Source organism: Trichomycterus rosablanca, chromosome 1 (genome assembly GCF_030014385.1).
Source record: "Trichomycterus rosablanca isolate fTriRos1 chromosome 1, fTriRos1.hap1, whole genome shotgun sequence".
Classification (NCBI taxonomy): Eukaryota; Metazoa; Chordata; class Actinopteri; order Siluriformes; family Trichomycteridae; genus Trichomycterus; species Trichomycterus rosablanca.
The window spans coordinates 14,770,553-14,788,322 of NC_085988.1; the positions used below are offsets into that span (position 1 = coordinate 14,770,553).

General features: G+C 38.2%; 1 protein-coding gene across 1 annotated transcript in view; it reads right to left on the reverse strand.

Annotated features, from left to right (window-relative positions):
- Nucleotides 1-9,329, reverse strand: part of ctnna1 (catenin (cadherin-associated protein), alpha 1) — a 238,033-nt gene extending 228,704 nt beyond the window's left edge. Inside the window, exon 1 of the mRNA XM_063018999.1 lies at nt 9,086-9,329. The gene's annotated coding sequence lies outside the window, so the exon portion shown is untranslated. The remainder of the gene's footprint in view (nt 1-9,085) is intronic.
- Between the last annotated feature and the right edge of the window lie 8,441 nt (nt 9,330-17,770).

The window sequence follows — 17,770 nt, forward strand, 5'->3', positions numbered from 1 at the left end:
CGCTTGCCCAAACCACATATGTACCAATATCATGGACCAAACTGATACAGGCCAGGATTAAAAACAGGAGCATTCTGTAATCCAAGAACACGTTCTGATTTCATGATCTTAAAATACTAAAGTGCATTTAAGTAGGTAATTTGTCTTTTAGAAACGGCTGTCTAAATATACCAAGCAAGCCATTATCAGCACGCACCAAATCACCCCAAAGAGCGAAAAAAGGACAGCAGGAACCATCCCAAATGAAGACACAGTGCAGTCAATATCCATGAGAGACCATGCAAGCCATTATCAGCACATACCGAATCACCCAAACGAGAGGAAAAGGACAGCGGGAGCCGCCCCAAATGAAGACACACGGCAGTCAATATCCATGAAAGATTTCATCAAATTTACAGACTGTACACTGTGGCACTGCTCTAATGTCGTTCATTTGCGATGACCTTCACTGGCCCGGGTTTCGATTTTCCCGACGTCGTGCTGACGGGAGCACTATTGATTGGCCATCACGTATCGAGGAAGTGTGACAATCAAAAATCCTCGGGCTTTAAGAGCTGATGGGAGAGTCCAAGTTTGTCTGCTCTGCAAAACGAACCCTAAGTAGCTGAAGCAAGGACGTGTTTAGCAGACGAAATAGAAGAAAATACGACTCCGTAGGTGGTATGAATCACGTCTCAGTAGGACGCATCCATACACTTGACAGGATGCATTCACAGTTAAAAATAAAGTATCTTCTCTGACCTGGGATTAGACTATCAACAGCCAAACAGCAGAAAGCTCCTTTCGACCTAGTATGAGTCAAGCGTGAACATTAATGTGGAACTGTAACAAACATGAGCGCAGTGAGCAGAACCGATTCAACATGCAGAATCTTAGTTTTATTAGTAATTCATTATTTAGATAATATAAATAGGTTTCTCAGTGAAACACTCCCACAACTACTAAGATCACAAGCTCTTAATTTTTAATCTGAGCTCCATCAGTCAACTGGGCACCTACACCGACATGATTGGCTGTGTCTGAGGGAGGGCCGGCAAAAGGGATGCCTCGTTGCTGCTGCACTTACAGCTGGTCGAAGGCGCATGCGTAGCGATGGCGAATAATAGAGAGCAGTGCGTAACACTGTATAGAGTCCTGTAGTGGTGGGGCGACCCATCTACGTAATCGACGCAACCGATTTCGAAAACACGTCGATTTGCAAAAACGTGCGTCGACGCGTCACAAACGTGGCCACGCCCACTAAAAACATGGATTTCTCTGGGAAGCTGCGGCTTGAAAAACTCACATTCGAGCATCTAAAGTTTAGGAGTGTTTTTTCACAAAGACAACAATGTGGTGCTCTGTAAACTTCGCAAAGTGAAGATGGTTTATCGCAGCAGTACGACTTCTATGCACGAGCTTTTAAAGCTCAAGCATCCGTCGCGCATTTTCACCGTCACGTCAGCAAAACACGACGGTAAGTTTACATTTACTTCTCCACCCTAGCGTTATATATTAGGGTTATTAACACATGTATATACAGTACATTGCTAACGTTAATAGTAGTCAGATTAAATGTTAACAATGTCATTTTCTGCACCGTTGCTGTAGCGGTAACGTAATGTAGCACCAGGCGTTATGTAAGATTGTTATTCGGCTGTTTTATATTTTTCTGAAAAGTTTAAACTAACATTACAGCCTGTCGCTACTAGGGCTGCAACGATTAGTCGATGTAGTCGATAACGTCGACTATAAAAATTTGTCGATGTGGAATTTCATTGTCGACTAGTCGTTATTGATGCAATGCACTAAAGGGACTGCAGGGGGCGCAGCATCGCTTCCATGGCGCAGCGGGGAGTTTATGAAGACAGAGAGGCAAAGATAAAGAGACTGAAACTTTCTAAAGTATTTCAGCCAAAATAACCCAAAGAAACGAGCTGGACGCAGACACTAGAGCAGAGTTGTGGTTTCACACCAGCAACACGGTGAAACGCCTTGCAGCCGTGATGAGCAGCGTTATTACGGTAAGTTTTTACACGCTTTGTGCTTTAACCAACGTAGTTAATGTTTGTTAATGCTAGAGTACCTGTCGGAAAACTATCTAAGAGTTCGCTATTTTTCAGGTTTGTTTTCTAGCTAACGCATTAAGTGCAATAGTTAATCAGTGATTTATATGAGTAACGTTATATAACAACATTATAGCCTAACGTTACCCTGTCTCGTCTTCCATATTTTTTGCTCTCCTTAATAAGAGCATTCATTCTAAATAATAAGCCTCCTCCACTTAATGATAGCTAGTTAGCTCAGCAGATAATTCAGTTAAGATATTTAACCTGTTATGGTTTAGTTGGCATAGCCAGTACACTATTTGTAATAAACTATGATACATAGCCTTCAGTTTGTGATAATTAATACAGCTTTCTCTTTTGTGCTTTCTATTAATAGCACTAAGCAATGGAGTGTGGATGAGAAGAGAAGAGGTTCATGCTACCCTCAGATGGCGGAGATCTTCACAGACAGCATTCACATGTTTCTCAACCACATGTTATAAATGTTTCTGACTTCCAGAGTGATAACTTCTGAAACATAACACTTTCGAATGCTGTCCAAAGCTTTCTTATTTCTTTGAATTTTTTTTTATTGTGATTGTGTATTAATGTTTCAAATATATTTTATTCAACTATCAAGCTTAAGTTTCATATTCATGTTTCATTATTTTAATTTGATATTAGAACTTAAATAACATAACAGGGTTTTATGTTAAGGCAGAGATGGAGGGTATGACATAAATAATCGCTGACTAGTCGACTAATCGAAAAAATAATTGTCAGATTAGTCGACTACTAAAATAATCGTTAGTTGCAGCCCTAGTCGCTACAGCCTGTAAATTGTTTTTCTTATTTCTTTGCACTTCGATAATGTAAAAATACATTTACCAGTGATTACCACCACATATTACACTTGAATTAAGTAATTCCCAGTTATAATTAATTTAAGTAGAAAATTGATTCTATATTTCAGGTTAAGAGTTGCTGTGGCATACAGTTACAAAATAAAACTGTCACAGCAGATTCAATTTGAGACCTAGTGTTATGAGACATCTAACAACAGTAGTGATGCCCCCCATCATTGTTATTCTGATAAGCTTCATGTTTCTCTTTTTAAAAGTCGAGCTAAGAAGTGTGGAGGACTTTTTAAACTTTGTTTGTTTGCGTTTATTGCCATTCCAGCTCAATTAGGCTATGTACATGGCATGGGTTCAAAACCAAGTTTTGTATTATATTTAAAGTTAATGTATTATATTTGGCTTTTATTCTTTAGTTAACAAATTCAGGATCTTTGTGGGTTATTGTGTTTGAAGAGGTCTTTCATATTTGTGTCTCTGTAAAATATTTTTCTAGTATCTTCGATGGCTTGGCATTCTGTCAGGATATGTTTTATTGACTTTTTAAACAAGCTGGAAAATGTAAAGAAAGAATTCCTGTTGTACTGTGCATCTGTATATATGTATAAGAATTCTATATTCCTTTACTTGAATTTTACAAGCTGGTTCTTTAATTTTTTTGGGGAGATTTAATGTTTGACATTACAATAAAGGTACCTATTACTGCAGGTATTTTTTGCAGAATACTGCCCTGAAGTGCATATTGTGTTAAGAGAAGATTAGAGAAAATATTGAACCATTAAGATGAATTCTGTTGTTCATTATTTTATGTAAGTGCACACATGAACCCCTTTAAAATAAGAAGTAAATAAGTTTAGACTAATCGATTAATCGAAAAAATATTCGTTAGGTGCAGCCCTAGATTCCTGCATGAAACCACCTCAAGCAGGTGAAAAGATGATAAGATAAGATAAATTAGTCCCCACAGTGGGGAAATTCGCAGTGTTGCAGCAGCAAAGGGATAGCAGGGCACTCAGTACAAAAAAAGACAAATTAACAGTTTAAAGTATACAGTAAATAACAGTCAATTATCAATAAGAAACTCTGGAAAAAATATTTACAAATAATTGCACATGGTGAATGTTGCACATCGTTTTGATTAGTTCAAAGTGTGTGTGTGTGGACGCGATCTGTCTGGAGCAGTGCTGGTTGTAAAGTCTAACAGCAGCAGGAAGGAAGGACCTGAGATACTGCTCCTTCACACATTTAGGGTGAAGCAGCCGGTCACTGAAGGAGCTACCAAGTGCTGCCAGAGTCTCATGCATGGGGTGGGAGTCATTCTCCAGCATGGATGCCAGTAGAGGAGAAACAACTTGGGTATTAGGTGCGAGTCGATTGGGAGAAAAAACAGAAAAATGCAAAAATAAAATTGAAAAAATAAGATTGAGGCTGTTCGCAGAGCAGGCGCTGCACATTGAAGGTGGACGAGAGTGTGTTTTAAATCAGTGCTTTTACTTTGTAAGGATCTGTAGCTTCACTCTTAAAAGAAAGCACCCGTCAGCTGTTTGAAACGAATTTTAACAACGCTTTGAACTGAAAAAAACCGCTGCAAGGTGGATCATCCTACAATGCATCCTGGTACTCATAGGGCTGTCGCGGTAAAAGAATTTCCCCTTGCGATATTCAGCCTGTCTTAATATCGCGGTATGCAGTGATTTCGCCATTTTTTTTTTAGAAAATGACTTAATTTATCTGGATTTTAGAGCTATATAAACAAGCTTTATTGTTAGGCTATGATTCGGTATATTATTGCTTTATAATGACAAAGATGAGACAGCTTTAAGACCAATGAAATGCGTGTTTAATGTTAAATACAGAACAGAGCAGGGATGCGCGTCTTTTCTCTATTAAAAAAGGTTTAAATTTAGCTTCTAGCCTAGGCTAGATATACACTGTGAAACGGAAAAAAAAGTGTTTAGGCTAAATATTCTAAATGCACATCTAATCAAAATATGGTTTAAAAAAAATTGAATAAAGAATAAAGTCTGTAAGAGTTTAAACCTTCGTTATCATGCTCGCTAAAAGAACCAACATGTTCATCTGATGTGGTTTAGAGAGGATCTGAGTGGGGTAGAGATGTTCCCGGCGTTACCGATGTTGCGCTAATACACGTGTACTGATCCTGCATGCGACTTTACAGATCAAAGCAAATCTAGCCTGGTTATCACGCCACTATTAACCATCTATTTAGTAGGTATAATTAACATGACAATATAATATATAAAATAATACTACATTTTAAGTTATTATTCGTTTCAATACATTTTTATTCAACGAAAAAATACATTTAAATCATTTCAGCAAGCCAGCAAGAGAATATTTGCATATTAAATTAACCGTCATTAAGTGTTTTAGTTCACCGAGGCTGTTTGAATATAGTCTAAATTACAAGTATTTTATTGAGTGTGAACTCAATTTAATCATTAATAAACTTGCCTATAATTCCTGTTGCGATTGTTTACATTTTAAAACACAAAGCCTGACACTCAGCAGCAACGGATGCGAACAGTTGGCAGGAAAATGTCGCTCTTAGCTCATTTTCATTATGAATTTATTTAACATTTATTACGCCCGAATGTAACCGTATAAAACAAGATGGACCCTGCAACAAAAAAAACCGGCATGCCCTGCGGTTGGCTGGTCTATACCGCGATATTTCAAAATTGCGGTTAGCGCGACAGCCCTAGGTACTCACTCTTCTTTTGGTAAAAAAAAAAAAAAAAAAATGTACACATGCCCGGACAGCCACAAGATAGATGATCAATCTGATTCAAATATGCAAATCACCTGCACCATACCCAATATCCCACAATTATAGTGTCTTGTCAGGGGAAGCACACAGATTCAGAGCGCAGCGCCATTCATTGGTTCTAGTTTTTCTTTAATCCAATCATTTATATGAATTAAATCCTGAATGTTGGATCTATAAGAAATTAAAACCAATATCAATGTGTCGATATGAAGTCTGACTACATGTTACACTCTGTACATGTGGTTCTGTGTAGAATGATGTGGAGATTTTGCATCGTGTCCCAGTATAAAGATAAGAAAACTGCACAACATATGTTGTCAAGTAGAGCTTTAATACAACAACAGTATCTTTATTCATTAAGATTAGTATGTTTAGTTAGCACTTGGACTGAACTGGTCAATTCAGACTCTGTATAAAATCTACATTCTGAATGTTGAACTGGTTCTGCTCTTACTGTTCTACATCAGTGCCACGTTGACTACTAAAGAATAAGGACGATAACATGAGTGAATTGTTTTATATCGAAATGTGATTGTAAGCAAGACTGTTGCTTATCAGGTAAAAGTAATTGTGGTAATTTGCACTCCTTATTGGAGTTGCTAAATCAGGCTGTAAAAAAAAGTTCGGGATTTGCCTCCTTTAAGTTCTGACCTTAACATTTACAGCATTTGGCAGACGCTTTTATCCAAAGTGACTTATAGTTATAACTGAATACAATTTGAACAATTGAAGGTTACAGTCTTTGCTCAGGTGTCCAACAGTGGTAATTTGGCAGTAGTGTAACTTGAACTGACTACCTTCTGATTACTATTCCAGTCCTTCAACCACTGCAATAACAATATTGAGAAGCTGTGGACCATTATGGAATGTCACATCAGTTTTAGAAAAACCAATAGACTTAACTGAACAATTTCTGCTAAGTGAAATTCTCACCAGAAGACCAAACCAGATCTGAACCAAAAGCTTGTTGAGCAGCTGAAGAAAGTCACAAGAGACAATGAACCACCTCAGCATATACGTTTGTATATTTAAGCCCTTTTTTTGTACGTTTCGAGAAGAAAAAAAACTTGAAAAGGACTAAAAATCCAGATTTTTTTTTATTGTTTTGTTTGGTGAGTGTTCCAACATTCATGTTCTTACTGTTGTACATCAGAACCACATTCACTACTAAAGAATAAGGACTGTACTGTTAATATATAGAGCAGTGATGTGTTTTATAACACAATGTGATTGTAAGCAAGACCGTTGGTTATCATTTGCACTTCTTATTAGAGAAGCTAAATCAGGCTGTAATAAAAGTTTGGGATTTGCCTTCCTTAAGTCCCGACCTTAACATTTACAGCGTTTAGCAGACGGTTTTATCCAGAGCAACTTACAATTCTAACTGAAAACAATTTAAGCAATTGAAGGTTACAGCCTTTGCTCAGGTGTCTAATAGTGGCAACATGGCAATGGTGGAACTTGAACCTTCTGATTACTAGTCCAGTCCATCAACCACTGCAATACCCATGTTGAGAAGCTGTGGACCGTACTGGAAAGTTGAATCTGTTTTAGCAAACCAATAGACCTAATTGAACTTTACCAATTCAGCCAAGTGGAATTCTCACCAGAAGACCAAACCAGATCTGAACCTTGCTGAATCTGAAGCTTGCTGAAGAAAGTGGAAGAGCCAATGAAGCATCTCAACATATACTAAATGTGCCGTTTGTATATTTAAGCCCTGCTTGTGTGTGTTTTGAGGAGGGAAACAAAACTTGAAAAGGACTAAAAACTCTGATTTTTATTGTTTTGTTTGTTGTACATCAGTACCACATTCAATGCTAAAGAATAAGGACTATATTGTTAATATATAAGTATTGTAGGTAAGACTGATGGTTAACAGATTAATACAGTGTGAAAATTTGCACTCCTTGTTGGAGAGGCTACATTTGGCTGTAATAAAAGTTTGTGATTTGTCGACCTTAACATTTACAGCATTTAGCAGACGCTTTTATTTAAAGTGACATAGTTATAACTGAATACAATTTAAGCAATTGAGGATTACAGCCTTTGCTCAGGTGTTCAATAGTGGCAACTTAGTAATGGTGGAAGCTGAACAGAGAACCTTCTGATTACTAGTCCAGTCCTTCAACCACTGCAATAACCATGTTGAGAAGCTGTGGGCCGTACTGGAAAGTTGAATCTGTTTTAGCAAACCAATAGACCTAATTGAACTTTACCAATTAAGCCAAGTGGAATTCTCACCAGAAGACCAAACCAGATCTGAACCTTGCTGAATCTGAAGCTTGCTGAAGAAAGTGGAAGAGAGTTAATGAAGCATCTCAACATATACTAAATGTGCCGTTTGTATAATTCTGCTCTGCTTTTGTGTTTTGAGGAGGGAAACAACTGAAAAGACTAAAAACTCTTCAGGATTTGCCTTCTGTAAGTCCCGAGCCTAACGCTTACAGTATTTGGCAGATGCTTTTATCCAAAGTAACTTACAATTATAACTGAATACAATCTGAGCAATTGAAGGTTACAGCCTTTGCTCAGGTGTCCCAACAGTGGCAAACTAGCAATGGTGGAACTTGAACCAACAACCCTTCCATTACTAGTCCAGTCCATCAACCACTGCAATAACTATGTTGAGAAGCTGTGGACCAAACTGGAAAGTCAAATCTGTTTTAGCAAACCAATAGATCTAACTGAACTTTACCAATTCAGCCAAGTGGAATTCTCACCAGAAGACCCAAACCAGATCTGAACACTCAAAAAGGGACAATTAAGCATCCCAGCATTTACTGAAAGTGCTGTTTGTGTATTTTGAAAAGAAAAAATCCTGATTTTTTTGTGTTTTGTTTGGTGTATGTTCCAACAATCAGCCTCAAAAATATTGAAAGGTCGTATTAATCAGTTAAATCCCATTATTATAAGTCCCTTACAAGTGTATATAAAGATTCACTTTACCTGTATGTATGATTGTTTAATAGTTTATTTAAAAATAAACACCACAGACTAGTGACTATGCTAAGCTAACGCGAAAAATAGCCAACCAAACTTTGAAAACTAGTTTCCCCGCCACACGTGTACCAATTATTCGGGATTAAATGCAGTAAATGTTGCTTTTAAAACGTCTCCTCTATGAAAGACAAACATTTATAATGGAATAGTTGAGGGGGAAAAACTATTCAGGTTTAAAACTGAATAAGGTTTATAGCCAGGTTAGCTTAGCATAAACCCTAAACAGGGCTCCAATATTCCCACGGTTTAGTCCAGCAACAACACTGGCCAGTACCTACTGTTTTACTGTCCAAAAATAACTCAAAAGTTGACTAAACTACATTACAGAGTTAGAATTACAATTCTAGTCATCAAACAAACACCAAACAGACAGTTTAAATGAGAATATGAGCAAAGTTAAAACTTACCGCACTGAGGTGAGGCGCTTCAAAATGGAGGAATGAGGAATGAAACGAGACTCCTGTGCTGGTCTGAACTTTTCAACTCGCCCTACTTTCACTAAAATCACCTCTCCAACACACTGGTGAGCACAAGAACTCCAACAGAACAAGCTTAACTCCAGATAGGGAGTAAAAATCAGGAGTAATGGAGCAGATTCGGCTCTGTTTAAGTCAGTTTGAATATGAAACCGTTCTCGCTGTTCCTCTATGTGTGTGCTGGGAATGGGAGGGAGTGGAGCGGAGTTGCCAGATTGAATTAAATGGCGCGGATCCCAATCGCAGGTACAGCTGATTTTAATTGAGGTGGGTTACAGACTTTTTCTTATAAGGAAACCTGTGTACAATGTTTCACAATCTTCATAATAAAAATAATAATCATCATAATAAAATTATTAATAATAAATAAAATAAGTAACTTAAAATAAGTTTGTTTATTTTAATAGCTGTTTTTCCAGGTAGTTTCTGACCCTTCTTGACCCTGACCAGGATTAAAGCACTTACTGAAAGTAATAATAACAATAATCATTTTTAAAAATTCGTTCATTTATTTTCATTGTTTAATAGCTGTTTTTCCAGGTAGTTTCTGAGCCTCTGACCCTGACTAGGAATGAAGCACTTACTAATAGTATTAATGATAATAATAATAATAATAATAATAATAATAATAATAATAATAATAATAATAATAATAATAATAATAAAGACAGACAGACAGACAGACCGACCGACCGACCGACCGACCGACCGACCGACCGACCGACCGACCGACAGACAGACAGACAGACAGACAGACAGACAGACAGACACTTTATTGATCCCAAAAGAAAATTAAAGTCCCAGTAGCATTATACATCAAATACACACTATAAAAATTCAACAATGTACATTTAAAAAAATACATAACAGCACAAACATAACCAACATTGAAGGTAACCTGAGTTTTACATACAGTATATTGAATAACATATATTGCATAACTACAGAGCAGTTATTATTAATGATAAGGATGGATTGAGTGTAAATAAACTACAAATGGAATTAAAAGTGCAGAAAGGTGCAGTTCCAAATATACAGGATATGATAAACATTAAATATAGATTAAATATTAAAGTGATGAGTCTTGCACATTGAATTGGGCCAATATAGCCATATCTATATATACATCAACATACATATGCATGTGTATAAATATACTTAACCCTTTGATGCACAACCTGGGTCAAAAGTGACCCAACTGAGTTTTTATTTTCTATATCTTTGCAATAAATTTATTTCGTCAGACAGCAGTCTGTCACTGAACATACCCCTCTGTTTTATAATAACAGTGTGCAGGGGGTGGTTCACATTGTCCATGATGGAGTGTAAATTTAAATGTAAATGAGTGGAGTGTGCTAAGGGTCCTTCTTTCAGCCACAGTCACCAGAGATTCCAGCTCAATGCCGACCACTGCCCTAGCACGGCTGATCAGTTTGTTCAGCCGTGCTTCGTCCTTCTTCTTAATACTGCCTCCCCAGCACAGCACAGCATAAAAAAGAACACCGGCAACCACAGACTGATAAAACATATGGAGAAGTTTTTTGCATATGTTAAAGGACCTCAGCCTTCTTAGGAAATAGAGCCTAATAATTCGTTCATTCATTTTACTAGCTGTTTTTGTTGTTTTCTCAGGTAGTTTCTGAGACTCTTTGACCCTGACTAGGAATGAAGCACATTAATGATAAAAATAGTAACAACAATAATAATAAATCGTTTATTCATTTTACTAGCTGTTTACCTTGTTTTTTTCCAGATAGTTTCTGACCTTCCTTGACCCTGACAAGCAATGAAGCACTTACTGATAATAATAACAATAATAATAATAATAATAATAATAATAATAATAATAATAATACATTTGTTTGTTCATTTTACTAGCTGTTTTTCCAGGTTTTCTCTGACCCTCCTTGACCCTGACTAGGAATGAAGCACTTACTGATAATAATAATAATAATAATAATAATAATAATAATAATAATAATAATGTTAATAATAATAATAATAATAATCATAATAATGTAAAAATCTGTTCGTTCATTTTACTAGCTGTTTTTCTTGTTTTTCCAGGTAATCTCTGACCCTTCTTGACCCTGACTAGGAATGAAGCACTTACTGATTAATAATAATAATAATAATAATAATAATAATAATAATAATAATAATAATAATAATAATAATAATAATAATAATAATAATAATAATAATAATAATAATAATAATAATAATAATAATAATAATAATAATAATAATGTAAAAATCCGTTCGTTTATTTTACTAGCTGTTTTTCTTGTTTTTCCAGGTAATCTCTGACCCTCCTTGACCCTGACCAGGAATTAATTAGCTACTGATATTGTAATAAATAATAATAAATATAAACAATGTCTAGACAGGCCATATTTTACTAACCATGTATTATCATTTCTAATAATTGTTTACGTTCCTATTCTGTTTAATGAAAACTACATTTTGATTATTAAAACAAAAACCTTTATGTTTGTGTTTTATGTAAATTATTATTATTTGATTTAATGCTATAAAATCAAATGAAAATGTGAACATTTAAAGTTTATGTAACTGAGATGTTATTGTACCTTTGAAACGGAAGGGCGGATGCCAGTATATAATGTCTTTGCCAATCTGGCAACCCGTTGAACGCTTCCTGGAATGTCCTGGCGTGTGACGTAACACAGCGAATCCAGACACGCTTATCAGGTAAAAACAGGGCGCGGTCACACACACACACACACACACACACACACACTCACACACACACACACACACACACTCACACACTCACACACACACACACACACACACTCACACACTCACACACACACACACACACACACTCACACACACACACACACACACACTCACACTCACACACACACACACACACTCACACACACACACTCACACACACACACACACACACACACTTAAAGGAAGCTTTATTAGCATGACAAATAAGGACATTATTATTGCGAAAGCTCAGTTACAGAGAAAAGAAAAGAAAAACAAACACACACACATTAAACTACATTCACACAGACTGCACTAAACTTACACACTTTTACCAACACACACACACACACACACACACATTAAACTACACTTACACACACATGCGGCACACTCTCACCAACACACGTACATTAAACTAGACTTACACACGTTAAATTGTACTACACACACTCTCACCAACACACATACATTAAACTAGATGAACATTTACATTTTCAGCATTTAGCAGACGCTTTTATCCAAAATGACTTACACAGTGAGCGGAACACAATGAGCAATTGAGGGTTAAGGGCCTTGCTCAGGGACCCAACAGTGGCAACTTGGTGGTGGCGGGGCTTGAACCGGCAACCTTCTGTTTACTAGTCCAGTACCTTAACCACTGAGCTATCACTGGCCACACACGTTAAATTGTACTACACTCACACACTCAGCAACACACACGTCAAACTACACCTACACACATTGCATTACACTCACATACTCTAACACACACACACACACATTAAACTACACTTACACACACTGCACTACACTCACATACTCTCACTAACACTTACACGCATTAAACTACACCTACACACTTATACACTGCACTACTCTCACCAACACACACATGAAACAACACTCACGTTACACTACACCTACACACACACATACACTGCACTACACTTACATACTCTCACCAACACTCACACTCATACATTGAACTACACTTACAAAAAAACACTAACACACACATTAAACTACACCTACACATTGTACTGCACTTACATTTACTACACACATACACTGAACTACACTTATACATTAAACTACACCTACACACTGTACTGCAATCACATTCACTACACACACATACATTAAACTACACTTACAAACTCTCACTACACACACTAATACACTCACATACGCCCACTACACACGCATACATTAAACTACACTTACACACACATTTAACACTTACACATTAAACTACACCTACACACACTGTACTGCACTCACATTCACTACACACACATACATTAAACTACACTTACACACACATTTAACACTTACACAGTAAACTACACCTACACACACTGTACTGCACTCACATTCACTACACACCACACTCATACATTAAACTACACTTACACACACATTTAACACTTACACAGTAAACTACACCTACACACACTGTACTGCACTCACATTCACTACACACTCATACATTAAACTACACTTACACACACATTTAACACTTACACATTAAACTACACCTACACACACTATACTGCACTCACATTCACTACACACACATACTGTACATTGAACTACACTTACACACACATTTAACACTTACACATTAAACTACACCTACACACACTATACTGCACTCACATTCACTACACACACATACATTGAACTACACTTACAAACACGTTAAACTACACTTACAAACTCTCACTGCACACACTGTACTACACTCAATACTCCCACTACACACACATAGATTGAACTACACTTACACATACATTAAACTTACACTTACACACACTGTACTGCACTCACATTCACTACACACACATACATTGAACTACACTTACACACACATTTTACACTACATTTAACACTCACATTGAACTACACTTACACATACATTTTACACTAACACTCACATTAAACTACACCTACACACACTGTACTGCACTCACATTCACTACACACACATACATTGAACTACACTTACACACACATTTTACACTACATTTAACACTAACACTCACATTAAACTACACTTACAAACACTGTTCCACACTCAAATACTCCCTCTACACACATACATTGAACTACACTTACACACACATTTTACACTAACACACATTAAACTACACCTACACACATTGTACTGCACTCCCATTCACTACACACACATACATTGAACTACATTTACAAACACATTAAACTACACTTACAAACTCTCACTACACACACTGTACTACACTCAATACTCCCACTACACACACATAGATTGAACTACACTTACACATAAATTAAACTACAATTACACACATATTAAATTACACTTACATACTCTCACTACACACACACATTGAACTATACTTACACACACTACATTACTCTTACAAACTCAATACATACACACTGCACTACATTTACAAACTCTTTTCTACACACATACACACGCATTAAACTACACTTACACACACTGACCTAAGATAACCCTGTATTTATTCTCTAAGGGAAACTAGTGTTCCAGCTACCTGCGTTCACTCAACTCAAGTACACGTTGAAGTAAGCTAAATAAAATAAATATACATGGAATCGAATAAAATAAAAATAGAAAAAAAGAGAGAAATATATGGTATGTATGTACAGTGTATCACAAAAGTGAGTACACCCCTCACATTTCTGCAGATATTTAAGTATATCTTTTCATGGGACAACACTGACAAAATGACACTTTGACACAATGAAAAGTAGTCTGTGTGCAGCTTATATAACAGTGTAAATTTATTCTTCCCTCAAAATAACTCAATATACAGCCATTAATGTCTAAACCACCGGCAACAAAAGTGAGTACACCCCTAAGAGACTACACCCCTAAATGTCCAAATTGAGCACTGCTTGTCATTTTCCCTCCAAAATGTCATGTGATTTGTTAGTGTTACTAGGTCTCAGGTGTGCATAGGGAGCAGGTGTGTTCAATTTAGTAGTACAGCTCTCACACTCTCTCATACTGGTCACTAAAAGTTCCAACATGGCACCTCATGGCAAAGAACTCTCTGAGGATCTTAAAAGAAGAATTGTTGCGCTACATGAAGATGGCCAAGGCTACAAGAAGATTGCCAACACCCTGAAACTGAGCTGCAGCACAGTGGCCAAGATCATCCAGCGTTTTAAAAGAGCAGGGTCCACTCAGAACAGACCTCGCGTTGGTCGTCCAAAGAAGCTGAGTGCACGTGCTCAGCGTCACATCCAACTGCTGTCTTTGAAAGATAGGCGTAGGAGTGCTGTCAGCATTGCTGCAGAGATTGAAAAGGTGGGGGGTCAGCCTGTCAGTGCTCAGACCATACGCCGCACACTACATCAAATTGGTCTGCATGGCTGTCACCCCAGAAGGAAGCCTCTTCTGAAGTCTCTACACAAGAAAGCCCGCAAACAGTTTGCTGAAGACATGTCAACAAAGGACATGGATTACTGGAACCATGTCCTATGGTCTGATGAGACCAAGATCAATTTGTTTGGTTCAGACGGTCTCAAGCATGTGTGGCGGCAATCAGGTGAGGTGTACAAAGATAAGTGTGTCATGCCTACAGTCAAGCATGGTGGTGGGAATGCCATGGTCTGGGGCTGCGTGAGTGCAGCAGGTGTTGGGGAGTTACATTTCATTGAGGGACACATGAACTCCAATATGTACTGTGAAATACTGAAGCAGAGCATGATCCCCTCCCTCCGGAAACTGGGTCGCAGGGCAGTGTTCCAGCATGATAATGACCCCAAACACGCCTCTAAGATGACCACTGCTTTATTGAAGAGGCTGAGGGTAAAGGTGATGGACTGGCCAAGCATGTCTCCAGACCTAAACCCAATAGAACATCTTTGGGGCATCCTCAAGCGGAAGGTGGAGGAGCGCAAAGTCTCGAATATCCGCCAGCTCCGTGATGTCGTCATGGAGGAGTGGAAAAGCATTCCAGTGGCAACCTGTGAAGCTCTGGTAAACTCCATGCCCAGGAGAGTTAAGGCAGTTCTGGGAAATAATGGTGGCCACACAAAATATTGACACTTCAGGAACTTTCACTAAGGGGTGTACTCACTTTTGTTGCCGGTGGTTTAGACATTAATGGCTGTATATTGAGTTATTTTGAGGGAAGAATAAATTTACACTGTTATATAAGCTGCACACAGACTACTTTTCATTGTGTCAAAGTGTCATTTTGTCAGTGTTGTCCCATGAAAAGATATACTTAAATATCTGCAGAAATGTGAGGGGTGTACTCACTTTTGTGATACACTGTATATACAGTATGTTTACCTATGCAACTGTAGCTGTTCTTGAAGTGTGATTGTGCAGTAACTACATAACTACAGGAAAGTGTCCAGTGCAGATAATTATTCATGGATGATTAGAGGAATTAGAGTCCAGAGTTGTACGGTCTGATGACTGCAGGGAGAAATGACCTGCGGAAGTGTTCCTTCCTGCCGCGGGGCAGAAACAGGCTGCTGCTCAGTGTACTTCTCAGTCCCTGTGCTGTTTGATGGCGTGGGTGGGAGGGGTTCTTCATGATTGCTGACACTTTTGCCAGCATCTGCCTCTCCACCATCATTTCCACTGTGTCCAGTTTCACCCCCAGTACTGAGCCAGCCTTCCTAATGGTTTCGTTTGGTGTCCCCATACTGCTGCCCCAGCACACAAAGATGGCACTCAACACCACAGACTTATAGAAAGTTCTCAGCAGCTTGCCTCTCACACCAAAGGACGAAGCCTTCTCAGGAAGTAGAGGTGGCTCTGGACCTTCTTATACAGCCAGTCCACGTTCCTCTCCCATCCCAGATTGTCACTTACGTGGACACATGGGTACTTTTAAGCGTTAACCATCTTAAGGTCCTCAGTCTGGATGGTGACTGGAGCTGAGGAGGATTTTTTTCACTGCAATTTTTCTACACTGCGCTTCACTTACAAACTCTCACTACACACACAGACACACAATAAACTGCACCTACACACACACTGCACTCCACACACACATTAAACTACACTTACACATAAACTGCATTCCACTTACAAACTCTCACTACACACACAATAAACTATAGTTAATATATTCAACCTAGGACTGGGCAGTATGAACAAAAAACTCGCCAACTAGTTCCCGTGCGAACTTTGTTTTTATGTCGCAAACGCCGTACATTGGAATGACGGAACAAGACTTTCTTAATAAATGTATGGGAGATGGCGATGTAACCACGAAACGCCATATGTCGAGTCCACCGTAACCCGAGGACTTACTGTACATAGAATATAAAACATTTTTATTTCGAGGGCGCCCAGGATATTCCGCTAGCACATCAGCGCCGAGATTCTAAATTCCTCTGTCCGAAACTCGCCATTGCCACCGGTCGGCTGGGCGCCATCTAGCGGGCATAATTGGCAGTGCCTGCAGCAGACATGGTTCTGCTAGGACGGGATGACCGGACTATGTAGGGGGGGTCTTCAAACGCTGTGTAAGGAACCTGATTGGCAGATAGAGAGGCGCCTGTGCAGAATGCATAAGTGAGAAAGGGTTCCGCTAAGGGCTGCGTGCGGGTCGGAGGAGGCATGAGCAGCAATATACCCACCTCGACTGCAATCAGGGCTCCCCCAACAGCAGAAGACTAATTGACTACACTAAATTGGGAGAAAATGCACGAATAAAACAGAAAAAAAACACATTTTTATTTCACCATGTACTGTAAGGTTTGCTTAGCCCCACAAAATGACACAATAGCTGAAAACAGCCTACAGCTGTTGTATTAACTATGCTATGGTGTGGCGGTATTTGAAAAATATGTGCGGTATAAGGAATAAAAGATGGTATACCGAATGTACCA